This window comes from Petromyzon marinus, chromosome 24 (genome assembly GCF_048934315.1).
Source record: "Petromyzon marinus isolate PM22_M1 ecotype Great Lakes invasive population chromosome 24, UKy_Petmar_22M1.pri1.0, whole genome shotgun sequence".
Taxonomy (NCBI): domain Eukaryota; kingdom Metazoa; phylum Chordata; class Hyperoartia; order Petromyzontiformes; family Petromyzontidae; genus Petromyzon; species Petromyzon marinus.
The window spans coordinates 3,234,222-3,247,654 of NC_133690.1; the positions used below are offsets into that span (position 1 = coordinate 3,234,222).

At 48.6% G+C, this 13,433-nt stretch overlaps 1 long non-coding RNA gene across 2 annotated transcripts; it reads right to left on the reverse strand.

Moving 5' to 3' along the window:
- Positions 1–801: 801 nt before the first annotated feature.
- LOC142928871 (uncharacterized) lies at positions 802–11,062 on the reverse strand. Of its 2 annotated transcripts, none has more exons than XR_012945181.1 (3): positions 7,405–11,062; positions 3,881–4,035; positions 802–1,808 (listed from the first exon to the last, which is right to left on the reverse strand). It is a non-coding gene; the product is annotated as an uncharacterized LOC142928871 (long non-coding RNA). The 2 variants fall into 2 exon arrangements; XR_012945182.1 differs by lacking the exon at positions 7,405–11,062 and adding an exon at positions 5,343–5,448 and having other exon boundaries at positions 3,881–4,020.
- Between the last annotated feature and the right edge of the window lie 2,371 nt (positions 11,063–13,433).

Below are 13,433 nucleotides of genomic sequence, written 5' to 3' on the forward strand. Positions count from 1 at the left end.
AGCAGAGGTGTCGCTCCGAATCAGTCCAGCGGCATTACCTTTTCATCAGCGATGTAACGCTGTATGGAAGCTACCCGGTCATGCAAAGCTTCAGGTTCTGTCGGCCACAGTCATGTCCTCCCTTCTCTATGCTTGCGAAATGTGGACCCTCTAATCTTCGCCAGTTAGAAACATTCAGGCTGCCATGCTTACGATCAATCCTGGGTTTAACCAGGCTGGATTTGTGAGTTCACAAATCCTCTAAAGATCTGGACAGTCCCATCGGTGAGCTCTTCCAGGAGCCAAGGCTGCGTTGGCTGGGTCATGGAGCACACATGCCCATACAGCTTTTGTTTGGTTGGATAAAGGGTGCTAAACAGACACAGCACGGGCTAGAAAAGAGATGGAATTATGTGGTGCAAGAGGATATGGACTTTCCAATAACTGGTAACAGCGGTGTCAAGATTGGCCTCTGTGGAGGAGAGTCGTGAAGGATGCTACAGGGCAGTTGGAGGCAACCGCCCTCCGGCAACAAAGGAGGGCAGAGGAGTGACGCTCACAACAATGAGTGGAGCGCCGGGCGGCTAAAACACAGCAAGTTGGCATTGTAGGGGGCACAGATTGTGCATCGGCCAGTCAACCCATGGCACCTGGGTCTGTCCATGACCTGCCAGCGGGCGTTCGACACTTCACGTAGCCTAAAAGTGCATATAGGCTGGCACAGGTGCTGTGGTGACGTCACCGTCACTTCGTAGCAAATGGCGGTTGTTCTTGTTGGCTGTGTGTGGACATTCAAAGCAGACAATTTATAAAGCAAAAAGGTCCTAGCAATGTTCCGATTTAATAAGAAATGGTAGCAAGCCGGAGCTACTGTCGGCTTCATCATCACGCTCGTTCAAAAACGTAAATGAGTGTCAGCATGTGCTTGATAATAGCGCTTGTCCAACATTAACATTTTAATGACAAATGTTTGCCTTTGAATGCAAAACTTTCCCCCGTCTCTTTTGCTGGAACACCTGCAGTAGTCTAGTGATGGAAACACGGCAATGTATCGAGGAGTCAATTTGGGTTGAGCTCCGAGTGTTCTCAACGCGCATGCATGCACATTCTCCAAGTGCTCTGGTTTCCTGCCAAACGGCCTTGCATGGAATTGCCCAAACGTCACAACATAGGACCCTGCTCAACAATAGTCTTGTTTTTAAGTCTCATCTTGAACGTAACGAACGTCAGAGAGTTTCTCAACACGCGCGATCCACCAACCGTCGCTGCCTCCGCACAGTGCTCCAGCGTTACACACACACAGAGTGCTCCAGTGTTACACACACACACAGTGCTCCAGTGTTACACTCACACACAGTGCCCCAGTGTTACACACACACATAGTGCCCCAGTGTTACACACACACACAGAGTGCCCAAGTGTTACACACACACACACACAGAGTGCCCCAGTGTTACACACACACAGTGCTCCAGTGTTACACACACACACAGTGCCCCAGTGTTACACACACACACAGTGCCCCAGTGTTACACACTCACACACAGTGCTCCAGTGCTGGAGCCGTGTGTACCCTGGATGACGTGCTCAGGGGAGATGGTCTTGCGCTGCGCATGCGCGCACGCCGTGTTCGCCTCGCTGGACACGTGGCGCACGAAGCGCGTGCACGCCACGCGCAGCAGGTCTCGTGCGCCCGCCGTCAGGCGCAGGCACGGCACCAGCTCGCCCACGAGGCGCTGCACGGACGCGTAGGGCAGCGTCACCTGGTCGGCTTCATGCGCCGGACCCCCGACCCCCAGCGGAGACGCCATTGCCTCCTTCTCACCGATCTTACAAAAGTGCCGCAACGACGCACAGATCAGAACGCTGGGCTACGTACGGTGCGAAAGAAGTTCAACAGGCAACAACGTTCATCGCTGCCTCCCCTCCACCCCGTAGGGCCTCTTGAATAGACTGTTGGGGGCCCAGTGCTGTGCGCGGGTACCAATGAAGGCTGGCATGGTGCCCGAGGCGGGTGGGTGGGTGATTAACACCACGCCCGGTCGTCTTTGCCTCCCTAGTGCTGATGCTTACTAGCCGCACCAGGTACTCATTTAAGGTCGAGATTACCTAAGACCGGTGCAGACATTCGTCACCGGTGTTGGGCTGCAAGTGGCAATCGAACTTGGGTTGCCGGGTTCGTAACGCAGCGAGCGCCAATCGCTACACCACTGAGGATGCATCGAATTCATCGACTGAACGTATTCAACCTGCACTGGCCAGCCTGGTGAAGTATGGTCAAACTGCCTTCATCCAGCAACAATTGACAAAAGCGCCTAAAGGAAAAAAGATATACTTTATAGCATTCCTTCTCTCTCGCTTCGTCAATTAGCTCGAGTGTAAGAACTCGGCACAACTTTCACCGATTTCAAAGTCTACTATTGAAAACCTTGAGTTCGACGCGTAATGGAAAATATAAATCCATAGATCGACGATGCATTGACAGGAGGCTAATGGCGAGCCATTAGTCAGCATTCTTCAAAAGGCCATGCAGCAAACAGCTGACGCCTTACTCATTGGTTTTTTCGGTAAAGTCACGTAGGTAGAAATACAATAAAATTATATTAAAACAAAACAATCACGACGTTTCGATCACAACACAAGCGATCTTCATCAGGTGTCAAGAACAAATCATGGAGGTAAATACAACAAGAAGATGAGAGACGAGAATTCAACAAACCTAAGAAACATTATGTGAAGCACAACCAGTCAGGCCAACAACACAGTTAGACACTTCCTGGCGGACCACGAATTTCAGAAGAGTGTTAAATTTCGTGTTCAACCTCTGGATTGCACCTACCAGCATAGAGTGAACAAATACGAGGTACAAAGTCAGCAGAAATACATATACAGGCCCACCAAGAGGCAAGGAGGGAGGAAAGACGCCTTCCCTTCCTCCAGGCACGGAGAGCGAAGCAGAGCTTTACAGAGAATCCAAACTTTTTTTTTTTACCAGGTAAGGCCCACTGAACTATATGGCTCTTTTTCAGAAGCACCCTGGCCACAAATCATAGCTCAACGAAGTGGCTTATCATGTGGAAATGTATAGCAGCCAAATACTCGAAACGTGTGTTGATTCTAAACGTTTAGGGGGAAAACCAGAAGACCCGGGAGAAAACTCCACACGACCAGGGGGAGAGACGCGCACGTTCCAAATATACAACAGGCGTCAGGGTCGGCATCTAACCCACGACCTTCTTGCATACGAGGCGAGGGAGTTCATACAAATAAAACACGTGTGGTTAATACAGACTTGATTCTTTGCAAAAGAAATGTATTTGTCGTCAACCTCTTAAAACCTCCTGTTTTTTTTGCCAGAAAGGGTAAAACCCATCAATATTTTTTATAATCTATTTGTGAGACATTTGGATGACGTGTACATCGGAAATGTTTTTGCATATTTGTTGCATACGTAATTTTTTTTATATCTCATCTTGCCCGATTTTGCGATCGCTTTGTAATCACGAAGATGTGAAATGTCAGTGCTGCTGCCGCCGCACAGTAGGGAATAGGTTCTACCTTATAAAACTGTAAATGTGGCCGAAATGTACACCCACTAGTAAACAAGGAACGTTGGGAAAACGTTTGGCACGTGGTTTGAACTGTTGGACCAACGATGGCCGAACGTTCCACGTTTACCGGGCAGTCCCTTAGTAAAATGTCCTTTCAATTGTGATGGAGATGGCAGATTGGCTCAGCCGGCTCGTTCAAATTAATCTCTTTAGGGGGGACTTTTGTCGACACTGGAGCACGTGCTCAAATCGATGAACAAACAATATCGGCAACAATTACAGTGCAGGCTACACGGCGAGTGGACACAAGTCCCCTCCTGCCACGAGCAAGGCTCATTGCCGTACAGTACCGGTGTCAGAAGGTCACGGACGGGAAGGTCACGGACGGGAAAGCCCTGCCGATATCTCTTTCGTTGTTACAATTCTGTGATGACAACCACGGGCGGTGGTGGTGGCCGCTTGTTCGTTAAGTGAGCCCGATGGTCTTGGCCTGCTCACGCGATGGCTTACACACACACACAAAGCCGTCGAGCATCGTCATTATCACCACCACCAACCACCACGTGCTAGTTCATGCCATGGCGGTCACCGTTTACTCGTGCCGTGCGTCGGGTGGGTGGGTGGGGGGGTCACAGATGGTGGACAAACACCACAAAAAAATATTCCACCGTGGAATGTGTGCCGCGAGTACAGCAGCGTGAAGACTGGTGGGACCGGAAGGACGAGAGGTTCTCATCTCAGTCTCTTTTGAACAGTGCCACATCCCACCCCACTCGTTCAACACCCGAGAGCACGGATGTAATTCTCACGGTCCTTAGTGCCCCAATGATTGAGGCACATTGCTGGGCATCCGTGATGAAGAGCTTCACAGCACTTGGTCGGATTTCCCGCAGTCTATCCGATTCTGACATTGCAATTCATAACCCTTGCAACATTAATGATCATTATCAGAATGCTAAACTTTCGAAACCACAATGAAAACCACCATTATCATCAAGCACAGTGTAAGCTGCCAATATACCGGATTCATATAGCGTGCATCACAATACAAATTCGCGTCATTGTAGATTACATGACGGCAACACAAAAATACACACAGTACGAGTCCCTCGCATATCTGTACACCCTCCACGTAAAAAAGAAAAGTCCTACAACATCCCATCGGTCACACGGCCTTCCTCCTGGGAGTGGGGAACTTCAGCAGGCACGAGTTCCAACCCACAAAGCACAAGTGGGCTGACTTGTTCGAGATATCCACTGCTGGTGGAGTGCCCAACGTGAACGCACAAACACCGTGACGGGCGTGGTGCAGGAGTGTACGAGTGTCGTGTGTAGGAGCAGTGTCGCGTGTAGTGTGTAGGAGCAGTGTAGTGTGTAGGAGCAGTGTAGTGTGTAGGAGCAGTGTAGTGTGTAGGAGCAGTGTAGTGTGTAGGAGCAGTGTCGCGTGTAGTGTGTAGGAGCAGTGTAGTGTGTAGGAGCAGTGTAGTGTGTAGGAGCAGTGTAGTGTGTAGTGTGTAGGAGCAGTGTAGTGTGTAGGAGCAGTGTAGTGTGTAGGAGCAGTGTCGCGTGTAGTGTGTAGGAGCAGTGTAGTGTGTAGGAGCAGTGTAGTGTGTAGGAGTGTCGCGTGTAGTGTGTAGGAGCAGTATAGTGTGTAGGAGCAGTGTAGTGTGTAGGAGCAGTGTCGCGTGTAGTGTGTAGGAGCAGTGTCGTGTGTAGGAGCAGTGTAGTGTGTAGGAGGAGTGTTGTGTGTAGGAGTGTTGTGTGCAGGAGGAGTGTTGTGTGTAGTAAGTGCACTTCACTATCGTAACGCACGGTATGCGAGTGCAGCTGTTGGACGCCGGCACGTGGCTTCACACGTGGCGTCGTATCGCCCTTTAAATACAGTAGCGTCACGTGACGTCTGAGGTTGTCAGAGTTGCGGGGGAGGGATGGGGGTTGGGGGGTGAGAGGGTGGGGGGGTGAAGGGTTGGGGGGGTGAGGGGTGGGGGGGTGAGGGGTGGGGGGGTGAAGGGTTTGGGGGGTGAGGGGTTGGGGGTGAGTGGTGGAGGGTTTTTGGAGACTCTAACTTCTCCTTGTCGTATGGCTGCTGATGTTCGATGCAGGGCAACAACTACAATTTCACATTCAGGTGGTGGTCAAGCCAGCAGACAACCGCGTCAGGAGCCAGCTGAGTGGAGTATCGCGGTGATGTATCTTTGTGGATCGGGCCATTACGTCGTTACAGGTTGTACTACGGTGTGTTCAGGATGACAACAGCCGTATTTCCATTTGTGCATCAGGGCATCCGCATCTACTGCCGTGGTTTGTTAAGTGGATGCGGTTTAGGGTGGACCGTGAGCAGCTTCGTGGAAGATTAAACCCAGCGACCTTCTTCGTTGGGCTCTTTCACAACAAGCTGTGACTTCTTTTGAACTCCCATTCCGCTCTCAAAGACTCTTCACTCAAGAGGCGGAGCAGATGCTCTGTCGTTCAAGCGCGCACCCACACGGATGGTTTGCGTTGTCCTCGGATCACAATACCTCTGGGTGAGGGCCACCCCACAGTCGTCCCATGCACCACGGTCCCCCGTGATGGCAACAATCTCTCTAAGCGGCTGACCTCACCGCTCCATCCCCACGAAGGTCGCCTGCTCCGTGCGTCTTCTCTCCCTTGGGCTGCCATTCTTGTCACTCGTCTCGTCCATCGACAAAATAAATATAATCGGCGACATTTCGAGGAATGGCCCTTCAGAGCACATGGTAATACCACGGGGCTTGATGTGAAAGGTTTTTGTATTTGTTAAATAGGTATATGAAGTTATCTAATAGTATCTATTAAATACTTTCATTTTAACACGTAGGCTTTCGCGACCAATATCCATACGTTTTTTTTTGGGTTAGATCGTGTAAATATCGCTAAAACCCGCCACCACTCGACACAGCTAACTAGTAAGGGTTGTCACGTAAACAGAACATGCCAATTCGTCACTAGTACAGCACACCGGTGTGTTGGAGAGCCAAGCCACATTTTAAATCTGAGTATCATGTTTCGTCAGTAATTACAACTAGCTCCATCAGGCGACAGCAAAACGTCGTAGTCAGATTGTAAATGTTGTGGCTTGGCTCTCCAACACACAAACGGTGTGCTGTACTAGTGACGAATTGGCCACGTTCTGTTTACGGGACAACCCTTACTCGTTGGCTGTCGGGTGGTGGCGGGTTTAACGACACATTTATATATTTACGCGATCTAACCCAAAAAAAAACTATTATGGAAGTACCTTCATATAAACAAAAGGATGAGTGAATAAACGCATTTATGTTAAAAGTATTAAAATGTTGCCGGCACAATGCATTATGGGAAGGTTTGTGCTTGCAGGGCGGTGTTCTTCACTGCAAGGCCCGCGGGCCACTGGCGGCCCCTGGTACCCTTTCGTCCTGCCCCTGCCGTGCGACCCTCCGACAATACACAAAGGGCGAAAACACCCCCCAGCATCATCATCGCACTGCTGTTAAACCCCCAATGGTTTCAAATATGGCGAAAAGTTTTTTTGGTTTTGGCCATGTTTTTGTTTATTGTAGTACGGAGTTAGACTGATGGCCTTAATCTTAGTTGTCTTGTGGTTGTTGTTTGACTTGCATCCCACTGGGATTTTTGCACACAGCGTTGGTGTACGGTGCTATTTCAGGAATATTTTGATGTTTTTTTCCTGGATTTTCTGTTTGCACAGTCACCTAGTCACTTTAAGATGTTTTCTTGTTCATGTTTTTGTTTGTTGCGGTTGCACCCGATTCAAGAGCCGAATGGCTCACAGGGCTATACCAAATAAATGAACTATGAACTGCTGATGTCTCCTTCGGTGAAAGTGGCCTCTGAAAATTAGTGAAGGACCCACCGGTGGAGGGCAAGGCGCAGCCCCACTGGCAGGACATTCCTCATCAGCGTTGTTGAGTGCACTACTGGACAGCAGGCGAGGTCCAAACCCCACCTCGACATGGTACTTGAGATGAAGGCCCACACAGCATCACAAACCACGTTGGTTTCCATCAGAGCCGTTTTGACATTTTTCCTTGATTATCTAAATCACAAAAACGCACGAATAGTTTAGCGATGTTTAATCACCAAAACAGTACACGTACGTACTCAATACACACATTTTTAGATTTTATAAGCTGACACCGTCGTAATAATTCTATTCTATATAGGATCTACATTGCACCCTTTCCACGAGGTAGGGAATCACACTACTCGCACTCCTCACCATTGTGTGTGGACCTCCCACCAGCAGCCAGAGGAGAGACATCACCAACGCAAGCTTTCATATGGACCGCTCTCAATCGCTTCTGTTACGCAGTTATCTTGGCCGTAGTTTCACTGTTGTCCTCTGCTCTTTAATTTTTTCTGCTTTTGCCACTTTGGCCATCCAGATGACTCTTGCAAAATGAAAGTCGCTCCAGGCCTCGAGTTCTCCACCTGGTTAAACAAAACCATCTTGAACCTGAGTCACTCCCTTAGGACAACTTACGCAATACCAGATGGTATAGTGAGGGAAAAAAGTATTTGATCACCTGCTGATTTTGTACGTTTGCCCACTAACAAAGAAATGATCAGTCTATAATTTTAATGGTAGGTTTATTTTAACAGAGACAGAATAACAACAAAAAAATCCAGAAAAACGCATGTCAAAAATGTTATAAATTGATTTGCATGTTAATGAGGGAAATAAGTATTTGACCCCCTCTCAATCAGAAATATTTCTGGCTCCCAGGTGTCTTTTATACAGGTAACGAACTGAGATTAGGAGCACACTCTTAAAGGGAGTGCTCCTAATCGCAGCTTGTTACCTGTTTAAAAGGCACCTGTCCACAGAAGCAATCAATCAATCAGATTCCAAACTCTCTACCATGGCCAAGACCAAAGAGTTCTCCAAGGATGTCAGGGACAAGATTGTAGACCTACACAAGGCTGGAATGGGCTACACGACCATTGCAAAGCAGCTTGGTGAGAAGGTGACAACAGTTGGTGCGATTATTCGCAAATGGAAGAATGATCATGAGAACGGTGAGGAATCAGCCCAGAACCACACGGGAGGATCTTGTCAATGATCTCAAGGCAGCTGGGACCAAACTCACCAAGAAAACAATTGGTAACACACTACGCCGTGAAGGACTGAAATCCTGCAGCGCCCGCAAGGTCCCCCTGCTCAAGAAAGCACATATACATGCCCGTCTGAAGTTTGCCAATGAACATCTTAATGATTCAGAGGACAACTGGGTGAAAGTGTTGTGGTCAGATGAGACCAAAATGGAGGTGGACACATTATACCTTCAAATCTTGGGTAAGAACATCATTCCCTCAGCCAGGGCATTGAAAATGGGTCGTGGATGGGTATTCCAGCATGACAATGACCCAAAACACACGGCCAAGGCAACAAAGGAGTGGCTCAAGAAGAAGCACATTAAGGTCCTGGAGTGGCCTAGCCAGTCTCCAGACCTTAATCCTATACAAAATCTGTGGAGGGAGCTGAAGGTTCGAGTTGCCAAACGTCAGCCTCGAAACCTTAATGACTTGGAGAAGATCTGCAAAGAGGAGTGGGACAAAATCCCTCCTGAGATGTGTGCAAACCTGGTGGCCAACTACAAGAAACGTCTGACCTCTGTGATTGCCAACAAGGGTTTTGCCACCAAGTACTAAGTCATGTTTTACAGAGGGGTCAAATACTTATTTCCCTCATTAAAATGCAAATCAATTCATAACATTTTTGACATGCCTTTTTCTGGATTTTTGTTGTTGTTATTATGTCTCTCACTGTTCAAATAAACCTACCATTAAAATTATAGACTGATCGTTTCTTTGTCAGTGGGCAAATGTACAAAATCAGCAGGGGATCAAATACTTTTTTTCCCTCACTGTACATCCTACATGCGCCTAATTAGGCCACGACAACTTCGACATCACCCCTGTGGACACTTCTATCACCGTGTGCCCCTGGACACCGCAGCACCACAGAGCAACCGCCACACACCAGACCATCCGCCTGCCAGTAGCCCTGGTGAAGATGACTGCAATCCGCAATCTTCCAGTCGTCATGTGTAGAAGTAGCCGTTGTAGGTGCTCTTCTTGTGCCGGTCCTTGACATTCACCTGCTCAAAGGGGCACTGGGACGGCAGGGGAGACGCCGCTTCAGCGTGTGCGGCCGTGTGCCAGTGTCAACGTGAGGGTAACCACATCCCTGTGTCCGCGTACATCGTACACGTACAGTTAGACACGGTTGGTACTCAAACACCAGCATACATCGGCTCGGGAAATAAGAGGGAATAAGAGGGAACGGAGGGAAAAGGAGTGGAGAAATGGGAGAGACGAGGGAGACAGATGCTGCATCAGGCCATTTATGGAGACAGTCTATTGTCCTATCATCTTATAGCGTCCCTGGCACGTAGTCATATGTTACACAGTGGCAGTGGGGGGTCGCAAAATGCCGATTTATTACTAATAAACCCCAAGGATCAGATCGAAATCCCTAATTTCGATCGGAACATTGGGGGGGGGGGGGGCACGTGCCACCCCCCCCCCCCCACTGGCTCCGCCAGTGCATACAGTGGTTCGTCAACTGGGGTGCGCGCACCCCCTGGGGGTGCGAGACACGGCCAGATTTGTTTAGAAGGTAAATCATCGAAAACACAAATAAAGCATGGCCACGTAAGTACAACTACTTTGTTTCATCAAGCCCCATGCATTTATTAACACTACAAAAGTTTTAACCATCGGGAACCAAAGAAGTAGAAGACTGCAGTAATGGGGAAGAACCACTGCTCGAATAGAATGGTGATGACACAGCAACTCGGTCGCCACGTGCGTTACTTTTCGCGCGCGTTCCTACTGCTGCCGTGATCATTGGATAAATCAATGGTGTGCGCGAATACAGGACAGTGTGAAAAAGAGCTTCATAGCTCATCGGATCTTTTTCCATGAATAAATAAAGATTCTGATTCTGTGCCCAACCGGGGGTATGTGAGAGTCGCCTCTGGCCCTCGGAGAGGAGACGCATGTTGAACGTCATTCACGCACCATACGTAGCCAACCGTGCTCATCGGAGGTGCGGGGGAAGGACAACAAACTAAACACAACAAGCAGTTTTAAAGAGCCATTCAGAGGTTTTTTTGGGTTAGATCGTGTAAATATAAACGTGTCCTTGAACCCGCCGCCACCTGACACAGCCAATTAGTAAAGGTTTGTCACGTAAACAAAACGTGCCAATTAGTTACTAGATCAGCACACCGGTGTGTTGGAGTATAGCCACAACATCTACAATTCGAGTACTGTGACGTTTCACCGGTAATTACAACCAGCCTCACCAGGCGACAGCCAGAAATATGGAGAAATCCTCCTGTTTCGCGGTCTTAAATAGAGGGATCAGTTTTAAAGACATGCATTTTCAATCTAGATTTGAAAGTGCATAGCTCCAGTGCCTTCCTCATATTGGAAGAGCGTTCCAGACGGTTCCCCACCCGCGCCGTGGGACCGTGTGCGTGTGCTGTGCGACTGGCCGCTGCGTGCGTGCGTACGTACGTGCCTGCAGGCCGAGCCGCAGCACTTCCCGCGCAGCAAGTGAGAGCGGCTCGTGAACACGGAGTAGCCGGACACGGGGTCCACGTACGTGTCCTTGCCTGCCTGCACGCACGCACGCAGCGTTTCCATTCCACAAGGTCCCGCGCGTGTCAGTTACTGCACTACGATGGTATATCACAGTTCATTGAGTCATCGATGGTGGACGGCAGGATGGGGGTGGTGCAGTGGTGACACTTGTACATCACAGCAAGAAAAGGGCTGACTTCGATTCCAATTTCGGGTGCCTTTGTGTGGAGTTTGTACGCTCTCCCCCTGTTCTGAAGTTTGTGCGTATGTGGAGTTTGTATGTTCCCCCACCCCCCCCGTTAATTCTCCCCGCTCTGAAGAGTGTGAGTTTGCATGTTCTCCCTCTGGTCCACACAGGTTTCCTCTGGGCTTTCTGGTTTCCTCATAAATCAACAAAACAAAAGGCACACGATAAAACAGGTGTCGGCCAAGACATCCCCAATGGTGAAAAATTACCTGAAAAATTACTCAACTGCGATCACATACAGCAACATCACCCCCTTACGTCGTCCCAACATCACAATCTTGAGGCCAGATGGATGGCGAAGCCTTACTGGCAAGACCTTACTGACAGAGCGCCACAGGACACATAGCTCTTGTGGGTTAGGGGCCGTCCATAAATGACGTCACGCGATTCTGTATGATTGACCCCCCCCCTTTGTCACACGGCGTCACAAAAAGCCAGACCCCCCCTCAAATATGACGTCACAAAGCTCTGCCCCCCCCCCCAAAAAGATATAAAACATGCTTCAAATCGCTTTAAACTATTGTCATTGTCGTGCGTATTTAATGTGGCGCTGCACTCTGATGTTGTAGGAGAAAACATTTATTAATAAATTTTGATTTAAAGCTTCCGTGACTGCAGTAATTCATATTCTTAGCTCTTTCGATAAAGTCACGTTGAAGGGAAACAATAAAATAATAAAATATATAACAATAAAAATTCTCACGACGTTTCGACCATAACGCAAACGGTCATCATGGCAGCATCAGGTGATGACCGTTTGTGTTATGGTCGAAACGTCGTGAGAATTTTTATTGTTTCATATATATTTTATTATTTTATTGTTTCCCTTCAAAGTGACTTTACCGAAAGAGCTAAGAAAATGTATTAATAAGTCTATTTAACTAAGTATAACGTGTTGTCTATATTTATTTAAAGTTGCGCAATTTGATGTCACGTCACATTTCTTAAACCCCCCCCCACCCCAGGTGCGTGACGTCATTTATGGACGGGCCCCTTAGCAGGGTCGAGTGACTGCTGGCTGTGGGTGTTACCCGTGTTAAAACTACTCAAATCTACTCAGCGCTCTGCTCACTTCTCAAGGAGAAATTTCCATGGACAATACTCCCGACACCTCTGCTCATAACGCACGTTTATGGATAAAGATGCAGCACCTGCAATTGCACTATCACACCAATGCTGCCAGGACTTCCACTACGTATGTCGAACTTCTTTCGCACCGTACGTAGCCAGCTGTGCTCATCGATAGCTCGAGAGAACCCCTTCACAGGGTGTTTGGCATACTCTTCCACGCTGGTCAGACATCTTAGAAGAAGTGGAAGTGCCCACACTATACCCCCGCCATATCAGACGTGTTGATCGACAAACTATCGTCTACCCATTCACACTGCTGGGTGGACAGACGCAGAGCATTTAACACAAAAAAACTTGCACAATGGTTTCAAATGCCGCTACCAGGAGTTCGAACTCACGACATCTGGATTGCAAGTGCAGCGTGCTGCTATTACACCACAGTGGCAGCATTCAATTTCTGTTCGTCTAGGAATAAAGTGTAGAGGAACGCTTCCTTAAGAGTTCCAAGGAAACGTGTAGGACCCTATTATGCCTGCAACTGCTGGGTCACAAGTCGGTGTGCAGGGCTGTGTTTTCACCAACACAACAGGGGTGGCTGTATCATTGTGATATTATTATGCTTGTTTACCCAAGGTAAGCCTCAAGGAGTCTCTCTTTTTTAGAAGGTTCATGCTAAGTATAATTCCAATTGAGTGATTTGTGGTGCCATTTTTAGAACTTGGCAAATTTGGACCGTGACGGCGGCATAACGCTTGACCTGCTCTTGAAAATCCTGTCACAGGGTCTTTTAATACCCACTGTGAAGCAGACGCCAGGTATTTTTGGTGGTTAAATACCGGCAGTAATAACCAGGGCGGCCGATTGGAATCAGACCGTGAACATCTGCAACAAGCGGCGAACGCGCTACCCCGTCACAGGGTAATGGACGGGGGGGGGGGGGGGAGGCTCTTAGGGTGATATGCGCAGGATCA